The 25,929-nt window shown below is 40.7% G+C and overlaps 1 protein-coding gene across 1 annotated transcript in view; it reads left to right on the forward strand.

The window, feature by feature from the left end:
- Nucleotides 1–25,929, forward strand: part of COL8A1 (collagen type VIII alpha 1 chain) — an 87,199-nt gene that overhangs the window by 51,514 nt on the left and 9,756 nt on the right. The window contains exon 3 of the mRNA XM_005420622.3: nt 3,645–3,757. The gene's annotated coding sequence lies outside the window, so the exon portion shown is untranslated. The remainder of the gene's footprint in view (nt 1–3,644; nt 3,758–25,929) is intronic.

The raw sequence follows: 25,929 nt of genomic DNA on the forward strand, positions 1-25,929 counted from the left end.
ATTTCAGGGTGCCCCCAGCAAAGGAAAATGATTGACATCTGACTCCATGGCTTTGGGATGCTGAATGCTCACTTTATTAAAATGATATTATATTACATTATACTATATTAAAGAGATAAATACTATACTACATCATACTTACTTCTCACTTATCTCCTAACTGAAAAACTCCTGACTCTCTGCCCAAGAGTCCAGACCCACACATGTGGATCCAATTGGTCACCTTGGGTAAACAATCTCCAGAATACATTCCACATGGGCACAAACACAGGAGCAGCAAATGAGATAACAATTATTTTGATCTCTGTGCTTCTCCAGGAAAAAACCTGAGAGAGAAAATTATGTCTCTCTCTCTTCAGAGATTGTGAATGCCACATCTCACCATTACAGGTTATCAGTTCTGAAAGTAGTTAAGTGGAGGAATGCACATCAAGTGATTGGTCTCAGAACACAAAGAGCTGGATGATGATGATGATGATAATAACAATAATAATATATTAATGTTAAATAAAGCATCTCAAAGTGGCCAGGAGTTCCCCTAAGAAGAATCAGTGGAAGCCTGTTGAGTGATCTACTGGAACTGGAATTTATCTTTTTATTTGTTATACTGTGTAGCAAAACCAAACTCCCAGCTGAGGGCATCCTTGGAGCAGACAAGGCAGGCAGGGGTAGCATTGGTGGTGTGGGATAGGGGAAGGTGTGAAAGGTGGGGATTGAGTGGCCTCTGTGCGAGGAAGTTTAAAGGAGACAGGGCACATTTTCTGCTTATGAAGCTGCTTCTCCTCCTTGTGACTCCTTCTTTTCCTTCATTTCTCTCCTTCTCAGCGGGAAGACACCCAGAGACCTTCCCTTTACTTCCATGGTTTCCAACATCACCATCTATACATTTTTCTGTTCTTTCTTGATTGTCAAGGAGGGGTCAGTCCTGTTTTGGAGGGATGGGAGCTAGGCCAGGACCAGGGAGAAAGGCAGAGAAATCCTGCTGCAGATAAAAGGACAGATGTGACTGCTGCTGCTGTACTGGGGCCCTCTGGTACACACTGGCACTCCTTTACCCTCTCCCTAATCCCACAAAGGAAGTAACACCAGCATGGATGGTACAAACAGGAGGCAGGAATGAGCTGTTTGGCTGAAATGCCTAATCCCTCTCTCCTCAGTCACAGGCAAAGTAGCTGCCATCCCCTTCAGTCTGGCAGGTTTCCATTTTGCTAAGTGTACAAAGCTACTTCTGACTTAGTCACTTTCCCTCATTGACTCAAGAAGCTGAGCCAAAGCCTCAACTTTAAATACCTGCAAGTTGCAGAGCAGTTTGTATCCCAAGCTGAACTGCAGAGCACAGAGGTGTCTCTAATAGTTCTGATAGGGTGTAGATGTGTTCTGAATTACTGCCTCATCCTTTGAAGCAGAAGGCCTGTTTGGGAGGATAAACAAGGAGAACCTACTCTTCAGAAAACTACGAAGCAAATGACAACAAAGTTCTGCATAACACATTGGCAGTTTCTGCTCTTCAGGCGTTAGAGTCCTCTCAGAAAGGTGGCAAGTACATTTCTTGTACAGCTCCAGTGAATTGGATGAAATTGCAAATAATCCCCGCTACTCAGGCATTATCTCCTATTGGTTCCCCAGGTGATCACATATTTCCTAAACTGCACCCCAAACTCATCAGGGATCTGCTTGCAAGAGAGGGGTGGAGTCAGGAGAAAATCAGCACAGATTATCTATAAAAGCAAGGGTCAATTGGAGACCAGATAGGTATTGCCAGAAAACTTAGCCTGCTATCATTAAAGAGATTTTTTAAAATAAATTTTACACCAGAGGTCAGAAAGCTTTGTCATGATTAATCTCATCCATAGTCTAAGACAAAAGGCCTGAAAAGCAGCCAGTTTCTATCCAAAAGGGGTTTGGGCTTTGAGAGGAAGGTGCCTACCTGGCTGCTATGATGCACCAGCTCTCACAGCCCGTGCTGGGACTAGGTGGGCAGGTGAAATCATCTGAAGGGAGAAACAGATTCCAGCCAGCAATCAGAAACTCACGGGCTGGGTGGAAACAATGTACCATGGAGGTACTGGGGCTGATGTTTGGAGATCTCCTTTCGGGCAGAAAACTCTCGGCTGTCTAGAAAATTCAAGCCTCTTTTGTTAAAATGCACTGTTCTGAGAATAATTCAACTAGTTCTTTTTTTGTCAGATTTGAGAGACCTTACAATAGCCCTGCTGTGGCATTCAGATGAAACAGGGTAGTGGGCACATTTCAAACAGACTTGAATAAATCTGAGATAAAACAGTCAAGCAGGGTTCCCTTGGGAACTCAGTATTCCTCCCTTTCCAAATGCTTCCTGCCCCTAAGGTTTGCATGGTCTCTTCGTGGCCAGGCCACCCAGGGCAGAGCTGCCTGGGGTCCACTGGGTGCTGGGGTACAGGGCACTGCTGCAGCACAGCCTTGCTAGTGCTCTTGAATTTGCATTTTGCCCTGGCTGATAAAATGCTTAAAGTAAATTGAGAGATACCTTTGGGTGTGTTTGGCTTCTTGGAGTTACTCTGATCGGTGGGAAACCAGTGGCTCTGGAGAGCAAACGCACAGGCAAGGAAGCTCTAGGCCAAATACCTCAATTTTCAACCACAAAAGCAAATCAGCACATGAGAGTGATTACCCTGCTTTTCCATGAGCTGGGTTGCAGGAGCCCATGGCTCCCTGTGGGACAGATGCTGAGCAGCAAGTGCAGTGCATGGTGAGCAGCTGAGGGCAGGGGCTATGCATAGAGGTGCAGGGCCCTCCCCAGCTCTGATCCAGCACAACACTCGAGCATGTGCTTACTCCAGCTGGAGAACACTCATCTAGAATTGCCCATCCTCAACTGAACCCCAAACGGCTCGATGGCAGCTGAACCCAGCAAATCACAGAGACTCTTCCCAGTCATGTCAGTGGGATTTGTGTCAGGCAAAGCACATAGGACTTGGTAGCAGCTGTGTGAGAATGATCAGAATATAAAATAGAAAAGCAGATTTTATTTTGTATAGAACACTAGCATTGTCGGTGGCTCCCCTTGTTAGTATCCTAATATTATGAGTGCAGTAATGCTTGGGACTTTGGTAGTTTCCAAGCACAATGCCTCTTGGGAACTAATGATTTTATTAATGCATTGCATGAAAGGGTTTATATGTAGATTTTAATGGGCACGACACATGTGGAGAAATATAAGATTAGGTAAAAGTTTTTCATCTGTATTTCAGACTGATAATTTTATACCTTGTAATCTGAAAAAGTTACACAGTGTCTCTGTAGAAGGGTGGGAACAAGGCTCAAGGCACTTTTGAAATCCAAACACACATTTTGATTTACAGCATAATTATTACAGGATTGCCAACAAAAACACCGAACACTAGGATTTTTGGTCCATATTCAAACTGCTACATCAGTTTTCACAAGCACTGAATAACTAAAAAGGCTACTCAGAGTGAATGAGTTGCCAGGTTTTCATACTTCTGAACAGTAGACCTTGAATAAGAAGCTGTAATAGGGAATTAAAAGACTAGGTTAAGCCACTATGTTTGAAAATTTTGACTAATGGTTCTTAATGTTTCTGGGGGGGGTAAAAGAAGGATATTATGCTCATACATTTCTTAAAAGCTTTCTTTTTCCCCTAGGACCAACCTAAAATCAACAAAGTAACACCGGGCCTAACACAATCAGGAAATCTGTGTCTCAGAGTGAAAAGTAGCCAACCTGTCCGTCTTCTGCCCTGTCCCAAAACCTCAATGTAAGTAAGCTTTGCAGTGTAAGCTTTTGTAATTTAAGCTTTGCAATCCTAAGTGAGTTCTATGTAATGCCAAAACCAAAGCACAACAGCTTAAAACTGAAGTTGTCTTAAAGCCATCACCTAGACAGGATTTGGTAAGTTATTCAAGTGTTTGCTATACACCAAAGCTGTTGAATTTTGACTGGAAACTTATATGGTACGTAAATTTTGGTGATCATCCTCAGCAGCACTTTTTATCATACATAAAGAAATCTACCCTTTCAGTCATTCTCCATTGCTTGATAGGAGAGAACATGTATGGCATTTGGCATATTTGTGTTTCTGTAAAGAAGATTGGTTTTATTCTGGAACTAGAGTGAGCCATGCTGTTGATGTGCTTTTGTTCCCCAAAATGCATATGTACATGTGTTCACTTCCAAATGTATGTAAATGCTAAAATAAACAGCAGTAACATTCATTGAGAAATCCATACTTAATACAATGTTTCATTTAGCTCAATAATGGGAAGAATATGTTAAACATCATTCCAAGCCTTAATGGAAAACTTTCTGACAACGAGACATTAGCTCATACTGTCCACGGTCATCTTATGCCTATGAGTATAGTTTGTTATCACGTGTGACTTTTGGAAGAAAAAACACATTATTGCTTAACAAGTTTCATTGCAGTAGTGTCCTGCACTGTTTTGGTTTCTAGAAAGCTAATTAATTGAAAGAATCCACATGGTAAGAATTCATCATGGAAATCCCTCAGACTTTCCAGACATCTTTTAAGGAGGATGAGTGCCACATTCAGTAGCATTTCTCGCTTGCAGAGAAGTCATACGCGATTTGTCTGAGAAGAAAAAACAGCAGGGTCACACAAACATGGGACCCCACTGGGGAGCTCTGAACTATGAACCCAGTGGGGTGGACTGGCGCAGTGACAGGATTTTAGGATATCTGGCCACTCCATGGCTGGAGCTGTCCCTGGTAACTGTGTTCACCTGGCATCAGCTGCCTGTGACCTACCCTACATCAGGTGCTAGAAAAGTCTAACAAGAGAAAAAAGAAGGAAAAAAAAGAGAAAAAAATTGCTCAAGACTTTAGCCCACAAACTATTCACAGAGAATAAAACACTTATCAGTTTTTACATTCTCCAAGAGCATCCATAAAGTTTTAGAGCCCTTCCACTTAAGAAAACATCCATCCAAGAATGGCAGTGGACTTTGATAATTCAGCTGTGAAGTTTCTGTAGCAGTTGATGAAAAGACTGTAAAACAACTCTGCTCTATTCATTAGTAATTTCTTTAAACCTTTCAATAAATATCTTCTGGTGTTACATAATATAGATCACTTTTTAAAAGTATTAAGTTTTCAGTGTTTTAGAGTCCTTTATTACAACAGGTGAAACAGTAATAGAAGCTATTAAATATAGCTGCTAGACAGAAAAAAGCAACAGTTAAGCTAAGTATTACAAATTAGCACCCACTACTTTTCATGAGTGGCAAATTTGCTTTGAGAAAAAAAACTGTCCTCAACAATTCACAGATATCAAGGAACAGAGAATTAAGAGGAAAACAAAAAGTGGTTGAAAGTTCTGGAAAATATTGTTATTTCCTTTTATTCTTTTAATCTGTTCCAGTGAATGGAGAAGAATTTCAGCAAAACATTCAGATCTGGATAGAAATATATCTCAAATAAAAAGGAAACAAAGTCCTCTATCTGTAGCAAGAATACAGAAAATTTTCAGACTTGAGCATCAGCTGGCAGATAGACCTGAAAGGCATTTGGGTCAAATAGAATCCTGAGCTGCTACCAAAATCAACAGTCTAATTGTCTCAGCTGAAACTGGGGCTTAGCTGTTGGGTTTCCTGTAACTAAATCTTGCCACAAACAGCTCTGTGAAGTTTTTCCTCCAATAATAAAATAAAATAGAGCAAAATTAAGATAAATACAAGAGACATTGAAGATAAGTATATAGTTCCCAACATAAGGAGGGGAGCAGATGTTAGAGAAAACTCATGAAGATATCAAAATAGTTCTTGTCAGTTCTAAATAGTTGACATGACATTTCTTTAAAAATAAACAATCAAACATCTGAAAGTAATTGCTAGACTAAGGGATTTATTTTATTTAGGCAATAAAGTATTTTAAAAATGTACTTAGAATGTCTAGCCTACTTCAAATTGCTTTGGTTTTCTACACAGTGTCATGGTAGTCACTACCCACCCAAAAGTGGTATTTTAATAATATTTTAAAATTGAAAAACAACAGTTGAAACAAAGAAAGCAAAACTATTCAGAAACGTTACCAGAATGCACAGCTTGACTTCAGACACTTTCTAATCTGATCAGGAAGCAAAAAGAAAAAAAAAATCTGTGCTGAATTCAGAGGCACTGAGTCAGGTGATAAAATTAAACAATTTTATGTGGATTTACTGAGGTTGTATCTCAAAATCCAAAGCAAACCTAAGCAAGTGAAAGTAATGTTTCAGTTTATATAGTCTGATATTTTTTCTGTCTATCCTTTTTCCTGTTGAACTGCCTTTTATGCCTCCCAGTGTATAAACTTCTTGAACATAGGCATCTCCTCCGTCCACAGTTTCCTCCTCATTTTCTCATGCTTTATGTACCTCCATTCAATCCCTGCTTATTGATAGAAAGAATTAGTTTACTGGTCTGCCTTTTCCTGACTTGGGGAGCTGGAAATACTGGAAGATTTTAGTGGAACCTAAACCTCAAATTACTCAAGTATTTATGGAAAGGTTACCTTACATTTCCAGGACCATTTATTTTAAATAGGAGTCAGTTGTTGGACTCCTTCACTCACTCATGAAAACCGAGCTTCAGACTCCTCACAGCAGCTTTGGATGGGAGGAAATTAAAGGAGAATTACAAAAGAAAAATCTTTTCCAAACATAGCAGTATTATTCAATAGCTTAGAAATTTACTTCTCCTGTTGGTGAATGTGGTTTCTTTAACTAATCCAAGCATTATTGTGAATAAACCCAGTGGTTGCTTTTGTCTGTGTTCTGAAGAAAAGGGGCTTGTTTAGGGCTTCAGTAGTGATAATTGACACAAAAAGCTCCAGTACAGAAGAACACATAAAAAGAACAGGATGACCTTGCCTTCATGAATCATTAGAATTGGGGATGTTGTATAGAAACCTCCTGCTTGCTGTTAGTAACCATGATGACAAGTTTATGATCTCAGGCTGTACAGAGCAGAGATCTGAGGAACCTGCTGCTGACTAAATTCTCTGCTTCCGAGCCCCCCTACGCCCCAGACCAACTCACATGAAAAGAACTTGAAGGCAGTAGGCAGCAGATTTTTATTTTGGTAACAGGAAGATTGTGGAAGACTGAAACAATGTGCCTGTCTGATTTGGGAAACAGTTATACCAAACAATAAATGTTCTTATGGGTTTTGCATTATGCATAAATCCTCCTGTTTATATGCTAAAGCATATAATTTATTAACAGCTAGCTCATTAACAGTCACATATAGAGCATACAGATGCCATCATCACTTTGTCAGTGTTTTCCACACATTTTCCATAGTTTTCACATTCAGGGAGAAGTAACACTAAGTGAAAAGTCTTCTTTCAAAAGCTTTGTTAACAAAATGTACCAATGAAATGATTCCTTGTGAACTCAGTTTCTTTTGGAAACACCAATGTATTTTCTATGCAGAAGTCTCTCAGGAAATGGCTCATTTTAAGACAGTCTTCTAGACCCTAAAAAGTTCAGACACAACTCTATTAATGCCTTTGCCTTGTAAAATTCAATGAATGCTACCACAGTGTGAAATGAAATTTGAAATACAGTCAAAATAATTGCCCATCTAATACTAAGAGTTCAGCTAAAACATTTGTTATATAATTCAACCTTATATTTAGTTTCAAAGGAATTTTATGTAGCTGTCTGGTTTATTTAAATAACTGATTAGGCTGTCCTGTTTTAATTGGCAAAGTTATGCAAATAGCCACGAATATTAGAATTCACAGTAGTCTTCCATAGGAACAAGAATGGTTGAGGTCTAAAGGCATCTCTAGAAGTCACCTTGTCCAATCCTCCTATTCAGGCAGGGACACCTAGACTGATTGCCCAGGACCATGTCCAGAAAACTTTTGAATTATTTCCCCATGTGAGACTCCACGACCTCCCTGGCAACCGATGGTTTAGTCATCCTCAGTTTTTAGTCACCCTCAGTTTTTGATGGTTCAGTCACCCTCAGTTTTCTACTCACTCTACTCACTCTCACAATTTCTACTTTATATATCTGAAATCTCCTCTGCACTTGTTCTCTGCAACAGTCTAGCTCCTCATTTACAAGGGTGGATGAATATTGAAGCACAAGGCTGAAATCAGGGATATTTTATTTAAGAAGGTGATACAGTTCTTTGCTGAATGTATTTTGGACCATTTAGTCGGCAGTCGCCTGTGTGTTCCTGTGTTAATGGAAGATGGTGTAAATGGAGTCAGATGTGCAGCAGCAAGGATTCGCAACACAGCTTGGGAATGTGAGCTATGCCAGCTGATGGCAAAGCTAAGACTTTGTATAGAATATTTTCTGCTGTTTGGGTGCAAACAGCATATTTCATGCTACTTTGCTTGCATTACAGCCATTTTTAAGCAATCCACAGAATGGAGACTAAGTATTTTGAACGTGCAAAAGGTCTGGTATGTGCTCAGGTCCCCCCTCCTGTGCAGTGTTTGTGAAGCTATCCCTTGATAAATGACAAACTGAAAAGACAAAGAAAAGGCAACAGCTTGTAGCCTCTGCTGACAGTGTAAATAGAAATTTGAGTTTAGCAGACAAAGTTCACAGTTTGCAGTGAAAGGTCAGAAAGATTTCAAGCATTTTTGGTATTTTGTCTCTGCTGTCTGTTCAATATCAAGCAAATAAAAAATCCCTGATAGACAGCTTCCAATTCTGTATACTTGGCTTTCCTGCTCAGGAACACGTAAAGTTCTGTCTTTGGCATTCTGCAATTACTTTAAAACACACCATCCTAACAAAGCTTTAACATGTACTCAGTCCCAACTTTTGATGTGATGTTTGGTAAGCTAAAAGACTTACCTAGCTCACGTAGGCCCAGTGGTCTGCAGTTTTTCTGCTAAAAAATTAGCATGATGAGGAAGAGTTATATAATATGTTAACTCTCAACAGGACATGTTTGTTTTTTCCCAACCATTATACACACTAAAATACATCAAAGACTTTTATGAGAAATCTCCTGCAGTCTGCAGTTGAACCAATTGAGTCTTGGAGGAGTCTGACTTTTTATTATTATATTATAATTTTTGCCTGCAGTGAGTTCATTCCCTCTTCTAGATATTATTAACATCTCTTCTAGGAAAGGTTTAGCTCTGGCCTCAAAAACACTGACAATGACATTTTTATTTCCCAAACTCAATTAAATATATACCAAGTGGAAATTGTTTTCCTGGAGGTATGTAACCTCAGAAATCTAAGGAAGAGTTATATTACTATGTACCTCAGACGTGACTACAACCACTGCTTTTTGTGAAATCACTACTTGCTGTATTCAGGACTGAATAAATGGAAATGAATGTGGAAAATGGAAATGCTGTGGAAATGAGAAAAAAAATCTTCTGTATTAATCTTGTCTTTGGGTGCATCTCTCCTGGACTCAGAATTTTTAAAGATATCTCAGGAGTGTGACTGGGATTAAATAGTAAAAATAGGACAGAGGGTGAGCCAGGTGTTGGCTGAATTTTTTTGCAAAGTGTTTCCTTTTAATCTCCCAAGTAAGCTTTTTCTTTGTGTTCCTAACTTCACAACCTGCAGCATATCTCAGCATGATCATACATGAGGAGATTGTTGTGCACACTCTGAGTGCCAAACACCCAAGCCCACTTTGCGTCTACAGGTGATGAACATGCCTGGTGGGGTTTTCCCTGTTCCTCCCACAGGCATACTTGACAATGTCATGAGAGATCTATTTCCAATCTCAGATGCTCACATACTTTGCACACCTTGTCCTTCAGGCTTGGGCAGAATACCCATTCCAGTCACTGTGCAACTTATTCTTTCATATCCTTCTAGAGACACATATTTTTATACCTTGAAATACAAATTTCTTTACAGTTTTAAAACCTGATGTCCTTTGTACCTGGCTCAGAAGTTTCATTACCCGCATGATTAACAGTGGTTGTGAAGAGCTGAAGATTTAAAGTCTTGCCAGACAGTCCTCTTTTGACTTCCCTCTGCTTTTGATTTCCTCTCCCCTCTCACTTTTTACCTAGATATGGACAATTTTTCTCTGAGATTCAGTAGTGCGGAATGGAGCAGAAAAGATGCCTGAATGTAGGTGTTTCCTCCTCCTACCATGGCCAGATGTGGAATACAAACACCATTTCCCATTGTGATTAAACTCAGCCAGGAATGGATTTGTCCCCTAAATGGAAGTTATCATGCATAGGAACTGCAGACACACTCAAACTTTGTTCTCTTTTCCCCCTAAATCTAGAATGGTTCAGATCAAAGGGCTGATGCTTACCATTTTCTACTCACCAGCAGAAAAATCTGCAGATTTTGCTGTGCTCAGAGCAAAGCACATTCCAACATTATATATTTCCATGATAGCTAGAAAACAAAGCCTTTTGACAAATGAGAGAGAGTCTAAAAAGTTAAACATGGTCTAAAGACAGGAAGGCAGAAATGACTAAAAGGAAAGGTATTTCTTAATGCTTAGTTTATAAAATACTTGCCCTCGCCAACACAAAGAATACAGTGCTTTTAATGAGCTCCCTGTATGTGATCAAAGTACCTGAAAGAAAGGCAGACTCTCCTCATTCAAAGGCACAGGAAAACACCATGTCTTAAAATACGATTTTACCTTTACCAGAAAAAAATATCTTTCATTTATCACAACACTGAAGGCGTTGTAACAGCTGTTCTTCAGCCAACACGGCCTACAGCACCTATATAAAGGACAGTTATGTGAGCATGTTTTTATTATTTTGCTTTTCTTCTTTGAAACACAAGAGGAGCGTTAGACCTGTGTCTGTGCTGATTGGATAACTCACGCCACCTGCAGGGCAGCTTCGTACCGAGACGTGTCTGCTCCCGAGGAGTGCCCATGAAAACCCAATGCAGTTTCCATCCTGATCAAAAATTGCTCCAACAGACATTTGACTTGGCTGTAGCATCTATAAGAAACATTTGATCTTTACATGCTACATCATTTGGCATTCAGTGTGCTTGATTTTATAAATATACTTTATAAATATTTTTAAAACCCCATTTTTATCGTGGTTACAGATAAGTTTACAAAGACATCTAACTCTCTTTTGTTATTGCCACAGATTAGTTATGGTGACTGTATCTGGAGTTAGGAAAATTATACAAGATGGGTTTTAAATGCCAAACCCATTCTGTCTACTAAAGACTGCAGTAGGGAGTCTAATAAACCCCAAAGTTCACAAAGCTGCAATTGCTCATAAGAGCTGATCATCCCTGAACTGCCCTGTGCAGTGTTTGCATTAAGCCAAGATGAATCCCAGAGTGCAGCTTTAGTGCTAAAGAGGAAAATGTCTTGGATTATAGCTGTAAAAATAATACTCTTTCCTTAGGACTAACACTATTGCCTTTACAGAACTGTGCAAGAATCAGCCTTCCTAGTGCTTTCAGAGGTTCATTTCTATCACCCATTTCAGCTCTCTTTTTGCTAATTAGCACTACCTAGTCCTTAAGTCATAACAGGTCACCTCCAAAAGCAGGTCACAAGCTGAGCTGCTGAGCTTGAAGGTGGGGCCACTGATAGTGGTAGGAGTCCTTCCCCCTAGAGCAAAGGGTTAATCCTCTGGGACAGCAGCCCCAGGCTGGCGCTGGGAGAGGGTGGAGGTGGAGGAGCCAGAAACTGCATAGGTGAAGACACAAGGACTGCAGCACTCCTTCCCCACCCATCCAGAGCACTGGAAACAGCCTGTGGCAGGAGACCAGTGCATGCCCAAGACATGGCCTTCCCATGCATTTTACCCAAATCATGCCTTGCTTTGTCTTGTCTTCCTTCAGCAAACCGGGCCTTTTATGGCATGACAAAGACTTACATGATTAAAACAAAAAACTATTCCAGACCATACTACACTGTTTTCTCTTTTTTAATGTACTAATCTGCAGCAGTCAGTGTGAATTTTGGTCAGTGCTTTTTACTCTCTTCACTTCCTACTCCCCGAGACTTCTGCAGTCTCAGTGTATGCCATATTGGAAAGTTGGCAGTAAGGAGGGCTCCCTTCCTATTTGTCAGGAGATAAATTAGCTACAAACATAAAGTACTGGTTCTGTTCAGTCATGATATCCCAATTTTACACATGGACACTACCACTGATGCAGTGGAGGATTCTTTTAAATTACAGTACTCAGAGATGAGCATCAGGGCCTAAACTTTACTCTTCTCTCACAAAGTGTGGAGTTATTGTAAAGTTTCCTTCCAGTAAGACCTTCTTGACAAATGTCTTTTCAGGAAACAACTCTTTTGCATCTCACAGTCTTGAAGAAAACCTGAAGAAATGTGTCTGCTCCTCAAGCAGACTTGTGGTCTCTGTGTCGCTTTATTTGAAGTCAGAGGTTCAGAGACACCTGTAAACAGTCACCTGCAGGGACTGGGAACTGTGGGAAACAATGCAGTACATAAAAGAGCTTACTGCCACACTTAAATTCATTGGAGAAAAGTGTAAGCCAGTATTTCCTTAGTTTTCTTGGGGCAGCATGTTCTCCTAGGACATGGGAACAGTATTTCACAATTATCATTTTCTAACCCACTCCCCTACAGCACAGTAGGAAGAAAGAATATTGGATGAGAATAGTAAACATTCAACATGTGCCTGTTTCACCATTCTGAATCAGAGCACCAGCCCCACATTCAGAGATAACACCTGTGGGAGGCTGTGTTTCATCTGCAGTAAAAAGCATTGGCTTTTCTGCACACTAACATTTCAGCTCATTTACAGTGTGCATCCTTTGGCAGCACACAGCTGAACAAGATCATAGAAATGTATTTTAAAATGTGGTAACATTCAAATTGGCAGGTTTTTTTGAGAAGCATCTGTGTTAAAATGACAATTACACTGTTGCATTTCTTCGCAAGACAATTCAGTTTAGGGTTATTATTTTCAGTCAGTGAGGTATCATCACCAAGAGTGAACAAGGCTGAACTATGAGAAAGTTTAAAGCATCTTAGTAATGAGTTTAGTATATTTGGAAGTCCTGGATCCTCACATGCTTTTTTTGCACTAATTTTCTGTGCTTGGACAAAGATCAAACGCAGTTGTGTAGCCAGCACACAAATATGCATGATCGCTTTGGTGAAATTATAAAAAAGGCTAACATCTAACTTGTCCATGTCATGTTATTTGGCAAAATAATGATGTAATTAAATGGGTTTTAGTACCAAAAACATATGTATACATTTACATTTAAATTTTTTTCCTCTCCAATTTACCAAATAACGCTTTTGTTAGAGAATAAAATTCAGTGAGCTTCACATGTAACTGGTGGAATTCATCACAATGGGAAGAGAAGCTTCGGCACACAGATAATGTAGCAGATTTATAGATCTGATTGCAGCACTGACCCTTGGCCTGCAGAGCTCCCAAGCAGGCCAGTGAGGCGTAGCCTTTTCCACAGTTAGGAAGTGGGTTTGCTGATGGCATCAGCTAACCCATGGTGAAGGATATGAGTAGAACATTTACAGCCTTACTTCCAGCTAAACCAAGAAATCTTTGGAGTATGATATGTTGATTTCATGAGTGTTTAAAGAAAACTTCTGCAGGCAGTGGGATCCACATGTATGTTTTCTTGGGAGTTCCTTGTAAAACAATAGTCAAGTCTGAACATAAGTATGTATTTTTAATGTGAAAGGTTTACATTACAGGTTCTTTCCTCATTCTCCTACTGCCTGTAGGCCTGTACACCAACAGAGACATCCAAAATCTGCTTTCATTTAATTAAATGGGATCTTTGTCACCAGTTGAAAAAAAAAATCTGATATATGAAATAATGTCTGTTTTCATTACATTTCCAGCCCAATTTCCAAGACTTTGGGATGGTTTTGAATAGATGAAAAGAATGATAAGAAAAACATTTCCTTAAAAGAAAATAATTAAATGCAAGCAACACTCCCACTTACGTTCCAACTCTTCCATCTTTCGAAAATTTCCTTTTAGCTCAGAGGGGCTAGGCTAGTGAAGCTGTTCATCTGGGGCATCCCATTAAATGTTGTAACTAGCAAGATAAGTTGCAGTAAAATGGACTCAGTAACAATCACTGTTGTCCACTTCAAACCAGACACATTAACCACTCTGATAATTTCTACAGCAGAATACCAATATCAATAAATTAAGCGCATGCCAAATTTGGAACTCAGTGATATTGGTTCTTGTCCTTATAAATGGGAGTTACCTCCACTGTAGTCAAATGCTTCTATAACTGAGAACAGAATCTGGGCCTGTAGTGGATACCTGTTTATTTAGCTGCACAATAGCTGGCCAGGTTTTAGGTATTTTTAAGTTAATACAAACCAGAGTGATTCTAATTCTACTGCCTGAAAATGGTAATGTCATAGATCTAAACTGACATTTTTTCCTTGCCAAAATATTTTGCACTGGCACTTACTGTTGGAAAGACTAATTTTTTTTCTACTGCCAAGAACTGAGTAAAAGTTAGCCAAATTATTCAGTTCTTAATTGAGCAAAATTCTCATTGTAGTTTTGCTTGATTAGGAAAAACAGGCTACAGTCTACTGCATGGATAACTGTCTGGGTACGTACAAGTTGAGATTAATTTTAAAATATTTAACAACTAGCAAATTTTATACAGGTTACAGTTCTCATTGAAATTAATGGGGTTATCTACATATGCCAAACTGCCTGTCTGTACAAGTGACCAGTACTCCAACTCCAACTCCAGTTTCACAAGCTTCTAATGTTGCTAATTGTTACATGGAAGTAATTAATGGAATTACTTGAGAAAAATCTATTCCAGATCATGTAGTGGCCCAAATTACTGAACTCTAGGAAATATACTTTTTACTTTACAAAATAGATATTCACCAGTATAATCAATGCACAGGAATTGGTGGGACACAACTTTCTCAAAGTTACAGTCTCTACTGCATGTAGTTTTCCATCATGCCTGTTCAGATTTCTGCATTTTATCTGTGTCACAGATCCTCCCAAGGAGAATTACTAGACCTTCATAGTCAGGAGGTTTCATAAAGTATTAAACTTCAGCAATCATTTTTTGCCTGAGGCAGACAAGGGAAAACTAGCCAGGAAATTCTTCAACAATATTGTGTTAATAATTTTGCATTTATAAATGAAAAATAAGTAGGTTTGTCTTCTCTTCCATAACAGTTATCACTGGGCTATGAATGCCACAGCAGTGTTGTATGGTCACAAAACACTGATGACTGCAAGTGCAGGAAAACACAAACCTCTCCCCTTCCTCTGGATAACTTGTCATCGCTTAGTCCTCTGAACACAACTTCATTTCAGGTGTCACATTTAATCAAGATGAGAACTTCATTTCAAGCCAAAGACATAACGGCATGTAATCGTTATTACAGTACCCCAAAAAAAGTAAATAATTTTCAATAGACCACTGTTAAGAGACTGATTTGGGGAATAAATATTAAGCACAAGAAAGGATAAAATGAAAGGATAAAACAAGATATAGCTATTAGTCATAGAGAGAAGAGAGAGAAGTAAGAAGGAATTCAGGAAGACAAGAAGCAGGAGTAGAATTTAGCAGCAGTTCTCAAGGGTGATTTATGAGATTTGTACACATATTAGGAGATAATCCAGTCTAGAAGCTGAATAGGCAAAAACCCCAAAGCTGAAAAAAAAATTAAATATGCCAAATTGAGGGGTTTTTGCAATTTCTTAGTGATTTTGATTACTGGTACTGCCTTTTAGGTTGAAAAGGAGGGTGATAATTTATTTCTATAGATACTATTCAAAATTAATCAATTTAAAGGCAATAACATTGTCATGTGCAAGCAGTTTGTACATTCTACCCTCTGTTTCTTAAGAGATGAAAACTCTTTGAAAGTTTGCCTTACTTCCCCTCTCTGCACGTTACTTTCAAAAACCTGTATAGAGAACAGTATCTAATGAAAGAGCAAACATGGATGCCATATACTCCCAGAGATTATAAAATCTTTTTGATTTTTGTCCAGTACAATCACCGCTGGTTTATTATTAAAGCTTAAATCAGTGTCGATGGAAAAAATTGGATTACCTCCCAGTTCCAAGCAGAGAGCTGTTAAATCTCTGGTATCTCAGTTAATTTCTTCACACATTCCCCTCCATTCCAGACCCAGCTCTCCTCCAGATGTTTCTTCCTTTGCCTGCCATGAAGCTGCTGTGCTCTGGGGTCCCCCCAGTGTGAAATAGTTATGTCAGCACAAGCTACTCATATAGATGCAGAAATACCAGCAAAGCTGACTTGGGGTTTTGATTTTTTTATTTGAATTCTCACTGATTGTTTCATTTGTGTGCGTATGCTCAGGTGTGCATGCTTGGGCTGTCCCAGCACTCTCCCAGCACCTTGCTCAGGGCTGCTGGTTTGGCTGCTTTTGAGCTACAAGTACCTTGTCATTTAGTGTTGTTTCAGCAGCAGAGTGCTCCTGCTCTAAACACAGCCCAAATTGCACCCCATATCCAGTGCTGGCACTTGTCTAAGTGTCTCACAAAGCTGCAAACACACCTTTGGAAACACTAGCCTTTGGGTGACTTTACCAATAAACTGTGAGTACAGTCCTCTAAGGAGCTCATTCCTGCAGGATCTAATCAGCCTTACTATTTAATTTATTGAGGAATTTGTGACAATTTTCAGGCAATACTGTTCAAACCAAAGAAAAAACCCTCCCACTCCAATCCTGTGCGCTATAATTATATACTCCAGAATATCTCTTTCATTAGCATAGTTACCACAAAGCAGATCAGAAGTATTTCTGTCAAGAACACATGATTTCTGTTAACATTTGAAAATCTGAGCATGTTTCTTGACTAAATGCAAAATTAACTTGGAATTAATGTAGGTGCCCCATCTCAGAGTCAAACAAAACACACAAATGAAAATATTTTTAAGCATTGCTGATAGCCATCCTGCTGGTATGAAACACAACCCCATTTTGCTTGCTAGAGAAATACCAGCCTAGTGGATTTATTTTTAAATTTGATTGAGCCACAGCCTGTAGGTAGCCATAAACCTTTGGTTCTGATGTTCAGCAATGAGAATCTGGTGGACAAAGTTTAGAAAGAAGGATATGGCATAATTTAAGTGCATTGCTTTTGTGGAATTAGTCATTGTTGATCTAACTGCATCATCCTGGGAATATCTAGCACATGCCTTAACTACACCATTGCACAGATACAAGAATAATTTTTACAAATACTTAACCGCTTTTAAAAAGTCTAGATTTTAAACAAAAAAAAAGGAGGATGAGGCAGGGAACGAAAGCCTTAGCTGATCAACAGTACAGATATAGAACCTTTCAGATCCTAATCCATGAGGGGATGTTTGCATCTGGCTCCATAATGGAGTTCACATGCCTGAATTAGATGCCGGCACTCTGTGCATGTGTGTAAGTGGAGTTAAGTGCCTTGGAGGGGGATTCACAAAAGCCACTGTTTGGGGAGTTGCCTAAGCCAGCCAAATAGTGAAGGCTGAAGATTGCAGTTGATCCTAAATTCTAGCTCTCTCCAGGGTTTTAAGTGCCTTCTGGTGAATGAAGTACACAGGCACAAGTCCCTCCACTCTCAGCTCATAGCTCACCATCCTCTTTAGAAAGCAGGTGCCAAATTTTTCTTTCAAACTCCAAGCAACCATCAGCAGCTCCAGCACAGTCTTACTTGGGCTGAGGAACATTGGTCTAATTCTCCCTTTAGCAAAAAGTGCTTCTGAGGTTTGCATTCCCTCCCTCCTGGGCATGCCTGAGCCAGCAGGCTACAGGCATCAGCTCCCAAGAGGTGGGTAAGATTTGGCACAGGTCACAGCAGACCCAAGAAACCATAAGGAGGAGGGAAACCAATGAGAGACTTTGTCTGAAAACCTGGTAAGTGTCCACAGGTAAACGGAGCCTTAAGTCCACACCCAGCACTAATAAAGGCTTGTGCACTGGGACCAAGGTGCCTTTGAGGAGGATTTCAGTGGTCTAACAGTTCAGGCGTCAGCGTCTCAGGCCCTGATAAGGGGCTTGGATTTCAGTTGTGGATTGAAGTGCTTTAATTTCCTCCACCAATCCTACATTCTCCTGTGCTTCCAGCCCCAGCTCTACCTTGTAGCGCTGCAGGAAGCTGAAGAAAGGCTGGTGTTCACCCTTGACCCAGTTGAGCAGCTTGGTAGCTGCAAGTTTGTCAGTCTATCCCTTCATCCTGCCTGCAGCACAGATGAAATGCACGTGCTGGCTCCCAGTGCAGATATTTTATAACTATTAGTCCCCAGAGCTGAGCACTGACCAGCTTTCCAGACTGTGCATTTGCTGGTCTCAGTCATCATGGGTCCAAATGGCTGCACTGAACATTTCAGATTGTTCTCCCTGAGTAGAGTTGAGAGACTTGAGTGACTGATAGTATTTGCTCCTCAGGGCTTGACTTTGCTTTCTTTTGGCCTCATTTGGGTTGCTCCAAGGTGACAGATGTGGTAATTTCAAGTCCTTTAAACCATAGCACATTGGATTGCATGTAGGAAATTAATTCCATCCCCCGGCATTTTTGGAGTTCAAATGACTGTATATTTTCATGGATCCAGGATAAGTGTGTGTGAGTGGAATGGGGAGGGTCTTTGTGTGTGTGTGTGTGTGTGTGTGTGTGTGTGTGTGTGTGTGTGTGCGTGTGTGTGCTTCAGAAGGTTTTTTTTCTTTTCTGTGCTTTTGAGAGGCATGGCAAACTCTTGCTGTAAGTGTTCACTGAATCAAACCTTCAGGGAATATTTCACAACTCAGGCTGAAAAATTTTTTGGTTGTGTCCTGCTACCCTTATTTCTGCACTCACAGAGTGGGAAGTGGATGGTACCTGTGTAGGCCTGTAAATGTAACGCTAACAAATAACAGTGACTTCAAGCTTTTTCTCTCTGCCCCTACACTGATGTGTACTTTTGTGCTGAAGCAGACTCGAGTAAGATCTATTTCTTACCTGCTACACAAGAGGAAAAGACAGAAGGTCTTTAGAAACAGATTTGTTCCTGCATGACACAGTGATGTGTGTGTGCAGTTCAGCCATGACGGTAGCGTAGAGGAGTTTTCAGTGATTTTCAGCTGTGTTTTTTACACAAGTGCCAGATGATGAAGGGACCTACATTGGTAGATCTACTGCCACCATCTAGCAACTTCTACCTTTATGTCTGCCCACAGGTGTGACTCAGAGCACAGAGGGTCTTTCATGAAAATTACAAGCCCAGTTTTGAAACAATTTTAACCAAGTGAGTGTTCAGTTGAAGTTATTGTCATCTTAGTCTTTATCAAGAAAAGTAGCATAAAAATAAAATAATTTATCCATTTAGGAAATATGTTTGTGAGCTAAGACCTGCTTGAATTTTGTGTGTGGAGTGTCAGGTCATGATTAGCACATCCTAACAAATATGATGATACCTGCAATATTTGACAATAAAATAGTAAAATAATTACTGCTAAATAATTTTAAAGCATGCTCCTGATTTCACTCTTGCTGGAGTAGTCTAGTATGTTTAACCTTCTAAGGCAAGACTATTCCACTGTTTGAGCAAAGGTACGAAAAGCATGCAAAGGGCAGGAATTTTTTTAATTGAAAATAACCTTCCAAAAAAATTGTCTGAGAGGAAGTTTTTTCAAGAAAAATATTTTACAGACATTTGTTACTGTTTTCATATCTCCCTTGGACTGGCACTTTGGGTTTCTGGGAAGTGGCAGAGTTAGAGCACAGCAAATAAAAATAAGGGAGAGAGGAGCTGCTCTTTTTCTTGACAGGCTCATCAAAGCACAGTGAACAGAAATATTGTAAAATGGTAACAATTTGTCTCCAAAATAAAGCCTCTTGCTTTATTTAAAAGCATGAGGGCAAGCAAACACATTTTGTATGCCATCAAAGTGAGAAAAGGAACAGAAATGCTGTGCCAGTTTCAGACAGAGGCAATCAAGCAAATTTTCTGGCAAGAAGGCAGTGTATAAGGCCACAGGATTGCAACAGGAGTCACAGAGAACAATAAATTATTTCAAATTAAGATCAGACCAAGTACTTCAGGAGTCCCACACAGATTTCTTGCTTTGTAGAGCAAGAACTCACTGGACTGTTAAAGTAACCACTGCTCGGATTGCAAAGGCTGGAGTATGATCACTACAAAGTGGCGCAGGAAATAAAATTTACTTATAACCAAAAGACTACAACCAAAAAACCTGTGCACCCAGAATTAGGCTCTCTTTCTTAATGAGATTTAATGATCTTGATTCCTTGATAGGGGTTAAGGGCTCCCTGTAGTGTAGATCACTGTAAAGCATTTAAATTTAATCGGTATGCATACAGTGCTAAAAAGAGCTAGAAAGTTCTACACCTTAGAGAGGGTCCTGCCTCATCCTGACAATAAACAGGCTAAAACTTACCCCTTTCCAAAGAGCCATCCCTCCTGCCAGCTCCAGGCACCCTAGACCTGCCAGGAGCCCTCACTTCCCAAACTGTCCCACAGCAGACCAGTGGCCAGACCAGGCGTTAGCAGAGACAGACACCTGCCTTTCCAAAGCTGTGGCTGTGTTCTGTCCACCTATGACAGAGCAGCCTTTGCATCCCCAAAATGAAGACATGGTGACAGTCCCCATGGCATGGCAGGATGTCACACCACACAGGGTGTCATGAGTGGCTTACAGGCCATGCAGGGCAGGTCAGACCTCAAGCAGCACTAGCAACTGAAACAGTACTTGCTACAGCCTCGGGATCAAGAGAAGCCCAAAAGCAGCTTCTGGCCACTTTTTCCTTGTGTCCTTAGTTTGGCACCAAGTGTACCTCAGGCTGAGAAGTCCAGCCTACACAAGTATTACAATTGCAGACAGCTGTACCGCTTTACATAACACTTAAACTAATGAGAAGACAGATTATCTTCCCTGCAACACTTGCAACAATTAGTCCCTGTCATCACCAAGAACATTTCTATAGTCAGGATTTTTCTTTCTACTGCCATCTTTTGGGAAGTGTTTAAGAAAAAGACATACTTCAGCACCTCTTTGTGTCTTGCAGGTGTCAATAAAGGGAATTTGTGCATGCACATCTAAGTTTTCCTAAACGTGTTGAGATCTACTAATTCATAGAATGCTCCTTCTCCAAGCAATCCATCAGACACAAGACATAAAATCCTAAACCATGCCATATTAGAATAAAATACATATAGACAAAGTTAAGACTCAGTGCACCTTCACAAAGCTGACAAAATATTTTTCTGCTTTTAGTACAGTAATTCAGTTAATCAAATGAGGAACTAAGAGTTCTCTAACCAGTAAAACTGGTAGATATCCTTCAAAATAGCATTCTGGCACTTATGCATATTTGGCCAAAGATCCAGGGTATGCCTGAGTTGGTTAATTTTTGCGGAAAGAGACAGTCTGCTTCCCTCACTTCTGCCTACTCCCACACATCTGAGGAGATGGAGCATTCCACTGACTAACAAGTTTAACAGTGAACTGTGTGGATTATTCACTTGTCATTTAGAGCCAATTGGTAGCCTGTGGCTTGTTCTCAAAGCTGTAGCTGGCTAACCCAAGAGGTAGTGAAATGGAAACTCTTTACACTTCTACCAGTGAGTACAATTCATAGCAGCACTGCTAGAGGCACCGCTTTAGATTAAAACAGTAAAACGTTGTGATGCACTCTGCAAACTATTGTACCTTAATAACACACAAATAATTGTATCATGAAAATTTGGGAGACTTCTACTGCAGGGAGCCAGCACAACCTATCCGCACAACCTATCCCCAGGCAGAGCAAGGCCAAGAATGATGAGTGACAGCTGAGAAGGGAGGTTTCCAAAGCAAGCCTGCAGTTCCCTATTCACACTGAGATGGAACCAGTAATCACCATAGTTCATTATCAGCACCTCAAGGTTCAGCCTACTGATCACACACTTCTGAAGTGCATGACCAGTTTGCCTACTGATCACACACCAGTCTGAAGTGCATCACCAGTTTTTTGTCTTTGCATTATTTTGGGGTTAGTGGACTGGCAGTAGATGTGAAGCGTTCTCACCAAAACAAAACCCAAATCAACAACACCCTTAGGAAACGGTTGGTTGACTATACAAGTGCTTCCATGAGAACCAACCTCCTTTCCAGTGTGTTGTGCATGGCAAACCCATTGTATCTGATAAAGAGAATTCCTTGGACAGCGTCAGTGGCTGCGGCCTGCGGGAAGCTCCTTCTGCAGCGCTCAGTAGCACCAGCCCTGCAGAGAAGGAGCCCTCAGCACAGTTCCCACGTCGAACAAACAGCTGTGCTCAGACACGTTGGCGGCCAGGCTGAGGCTCTGTGCCAGCAGCACGATTCCGTGCCGATAAGCGGGGAGGTGGCTCTGTACTTTGATCACTTTGTGTGTTCCACGTTACTGGGTCTGGCTTTGTGCGCCAATCGCTGCTGATTGCTAAACAGGGACTGAGTGGCAGTCATTTAAGTGTCTCCATCAAATCTGCCTGCCACCAAGACTTCAGGCAAATTGCCCAGAAGAGAGCATTAGGCAGAGGATTTGAGTGCATGCCGTATGGCAGAGAACAGGAAAACATATTCAAAGGCAAGTATTTGCTAAATCCTACCTATAATTAATTCTAATCCCATAATTAAAGTCGCATGCTTTTCTGCAAACATTCCCCCATGTCGGACCTTCCTCCCCAGCCCGAGGTCAGGCACCAATTCGTGCAAATGAGTACATGCCACCAGGAAAGAGAGCTGCATCCCTGGGGACTGTGGTCACCCAGCCCGTGGTGCCCAACTTACTGATCCTTGTCATGGCTCCCTGCCATCTGACTCAAAGTAGCTTTCAGGCATTTTCCAGCAAACAGCATCTGGGCCAGACCCTCAAAAACATGCAAGAGACGAGCCTGCCTGGAAATGAATCACCAGTGCCAAGCATCTTAATATCATCATAAATTGTGAGCTTCGTGTTTGTAGTGAGCCAGCAGAGCCCTGTGCATGGGAGTTGGGGTTGTGATGATGTGAAACTTATAATGCCCAGATTTGCAGAGAAATGAGGAGATGCCTACCTGAGCCCACAAAGGGTAGGCTTACAGCCCACTGGGCATGAGGAGGAGACTAGACGCAAGATAATTATGTCTGCATGGACTAAAAATGTCCTTCTCATTGTAGCTGCTTCCACTGGCACGGTGTGTTTTCACACATAGGCACACATGAATACCTGCACACAAGCAACAGATACAGGCCCACATGCAGATACTCTCTCTTTGGAAGTAAGAAACTGGGGAAGCCCAATGGTGCCATTTTCATACAGAAGGCTGGGTAATCATCCAGAGTGAGCACACACATGAATGTGTTTGCAGACAAACTGGAGCAGAGGTGAATGCTTTGTTTTTGGAAATGCATTTATAAATGGATAAACAGAGACCTCCCCAGGCATTGCAAGAAAAGATCATATCATTACCAGTGAGGCCAAAGATAGCTTATGGATGACCATTGGTTTTTAAGATGAAGCCATTTATTCAGATGTTATCACTTCTCTACAAAAGAAGTTCTAGGCCCCTTTTTCAATTAAAAAAAATAGAAACAAGCATCTGCCACGTGTTGAATATTCCCCATTAGCAGCAGGTTTATGCATGCATGCGTTTTAAAATGTTTATTATGACAATACTTGTTATGACTGCCTTAGATTTAGTAAATACCACATGATAATCAGACACAGTTGTTAGACCTTGAGCAAAATATGATTTAATTTATTTTTAACATACTGAGCAATAGCTATTTCTTGGTAATCTAAACTGAACACAGACACTTGAGACTATGTTTCCTTGGAGGAGACAGTGAAAAGGAGAGAGGGGAAAAAAATAAACCTGATCTCTGTGGGAGTGTTTCTCAAGAAGCAAAAAGGCAAGATTACATTTACCATAAATCCTGCTTTTCTCCCTACTGAATGCACAAGCCCTTATAGACACTTCAGCAAGGTAAATTCTTCATCTACTAAAGAAACAGGTATTGCCTTCAGTGAAGCTTTAGGCACTGTTACAAGCAAAATGGTGCAGGATCCCAAACCTTCTGGGGCTTAGATCAACTGTCTCATGCCAGTGGCATGGCTGGGTCTTTGCCCAGGGCCTGCGCTCCCCTGTACTGTCCTCTTGCTCTTCACTGCTGAAAATAAGATTAAATCAGTGCAGCTAGTGTTAATTTGGGTTACAAAACAGGTTAGCTTTCAGAGGAAATCCATCTCAAGGTATATTTGGTTCCTTCACTCCCTGCTTTTATGTGGAATATGACTGAATTTTCAAAAAAAGAAACCCCCTACACTGGTGTTTAATTAGTTTGCTGGCAAACTGGAAAACATCTGTCCAAATGATATAAAGACTCATTTGGCACAGAATGACAGAAGTGTGGCAATGTGTGCATTAAATGGTGCTTGAGCACATACAAAATTATTTGGCGTGTAGAAGGTTTTGTTTTTTCCTGTACCTGAAAACACAAGTTTCCACTAAAATTCAGTCTCTGTACAGTACAGGCTACCCTCAGATCTCTTCAGAAAGTACTACTGACTGACAGGTTAGTCTTCAAATGATCCAGAGATTAATTTAATGAAATCTAGAAATGATCCAGAATTAATGATTCAGAGATGAAGTTAAGCTGTGATGAAGTTTTGTAATAGTGTCTTTGAAAACTGTGGACAACAATGTGCTGGGAAATTCACCGCTCAAGTCGGTTACACTTTGCAGCACCAGTGCTGAGAACAACAAGCAACATTTGCTTGGTTCTTGTATCTGAAAATGCCCCACCCTTGAAGTCACAATAGCTATTCACTATAGAATAGATATAGAAATGGCTTAGTTTGGATAGAAATAGCTTAGTTTGCTACAGGAACTAAAGCCTATATTGCTGCTCTTCTAATTTTGTGAAGAGAATTCTTCCTAAAAAGGTAGCTAGCTAACAGAACTGGTTTACAAATGCCAACACCTCCCTCCCCAATTTATCACCCCAGTGCTTAATCCAATGCTTTTCATGTGGTGGAGACCTTAAGAAAGACATGTATTTGGTGGGGGGCGGGGCGGGGGGGTCCACATGTTTGCAAGCACAAATCAATCAGTAGTTTAAGGGATCTGTATTGTAGAAAGCAGGGACAGGATAGGTACTTGTTCCAAAAGTAGTACTAAAAATGAAAACAGAAAAGAAAAAAAAAGTTCTATCACTTTGTGAGGACTTCAGTTCTCTCTTATAAGCCCTTCTGTGACATTTTTTGAGCTGCCATGTACCTCTGTGTATAAACTGGGTGGGGCCTGCCAGTGGAAACCCCCCAGAGAGCAGCTGTGCACCTCACCCACCAGCTCTCTGCAATGCAGCGGGGCTGCTCCTTATGCACCTCAACACTCTGTTTGCCATTTCCATTGCATTATACTGCTCTTGGATGTCTCTGTATGACAGACACTTTAGTGAGGTCTATAATGCTCCTGTGGGATTGGATACACTATTGTAGATACTTGCTAATAGGTTCTGTTGTCAAGGTCACTCCAGAAATCACTCTAACCACTTCTGATCTCAACAAAAACACGCTGGAGAATGTAGCTTTTTATCATCAATTGTTTTTAGCAGCACTCTTCTGTGAACAAAATCTCCAGAGTCACTAGGATTTTTATTTTGCAGCACTCATTTTCCTTGTGGAAACCAGAGGACTAGCAAGGCCATCCCCCCAGTGCAGTGGGGAACTAGTCTCTGCAGCTTCAGGGAGCCCCTCTAGAAGGGACCGCAGCGAAAAGATTTCAAGTCATTGAGATCCACTCATGCCTTATGCCTGTTTGGGAAATAGAGCAATTCAAAAGCAAGAGCTGGTAAATTAAGCCCATGGGGGTAGTCCCTGGATGAGTATCTTAGAAGTTCTCAGACAACCCAACCTTGGTTGCAGAGTGATGACTTTCCTGTAAGAACCAATAAATCAAGGTCTAGTTTCCACTCTTTGCAAGACCACCTATGATTTCAAGTCCCAAGTGGATGGGCATCACTCTT

Source organism: Geospiza fortis, unplaced genomic scaffold (assembly GCF_000277835.1).
Source record: "Geospiza fortis unplaced genomic scaffold, GeoFor_1.0 scaffold1, whole genome shotgun sequence".
Taxonomy (NCBI): Eukaryota; Metazoa; Chordata; class Aves; order Passeriformes; family Thraupidae; genus Geospiza; species Geospiza fortis.